Source organism: Penaeus japonicus, unplaced genomic scaffold (genome assembly GCF_977035675.1).
Source record: "Penaeus japonicus unplaced genomic scaffold, GWHDUDI00000001_assembly GWHDUDI00000025, whole genome shotgun sequence".
In the NCBI taxonomy this organism is placed as follows: Eukaryota; Metazoa; Arthropoda; class Malacostraca; order Decapoda; family Penaeidae; genus Penaeus; species Penaeus japonicus.
This window is the reverse complement of record NW_028234427.1, coordinates 26,079,541-26,080,030: the sequence shown is the minus strand read 5'-3', so window position 1 is coordinate 26,080,030 and position 490 is coordinate 26,079,541.

The following is a 490-nucleotide window of genomic DNA, read 5'->3' as shown; positions in this document are numbered from 1 at the left end:
TGTACGCAAGCGTATTTCTGTGTGTGGGTTTGTCTATATTCATGTGTTACAGTCTATGTGTTTTTTGCATATTAATATATAGTGTATCTATGCCAGTGTGTGTTTCTTTTTGTTGGTACACTAACAGTAATGTGTGCATGAATTTGATGAGTATTTATTTGTATTTAGATATTTGAGAGAGAGGAGAGCAAGAGAGAGAGATTAGCAGAGAGAGAGAGAGAGAGAGAGAGAGAGAGAGAGAGAGAGAGAGAGAGAGAGAGAGAGAGAGAGAGAGAGAGAGAGAGAGAGAGAGAGAGAGAGAGATAGAACGAGAGAGAGAAAGAGAGAACGAGAGAGAGAGAGAGAGAGAGAGAGAGAGAGAGAGAGAGAGACAGAGAGAGAGAGAGAGATAGAGAGAGAGAGAGAGAGATAAAGATAGAGAGAGAGAGGAGAGCAAGAGAGACAGATTGGCAGAGAGATACAGAGAGTGAGAGAGAGAGAGAGAGACAGA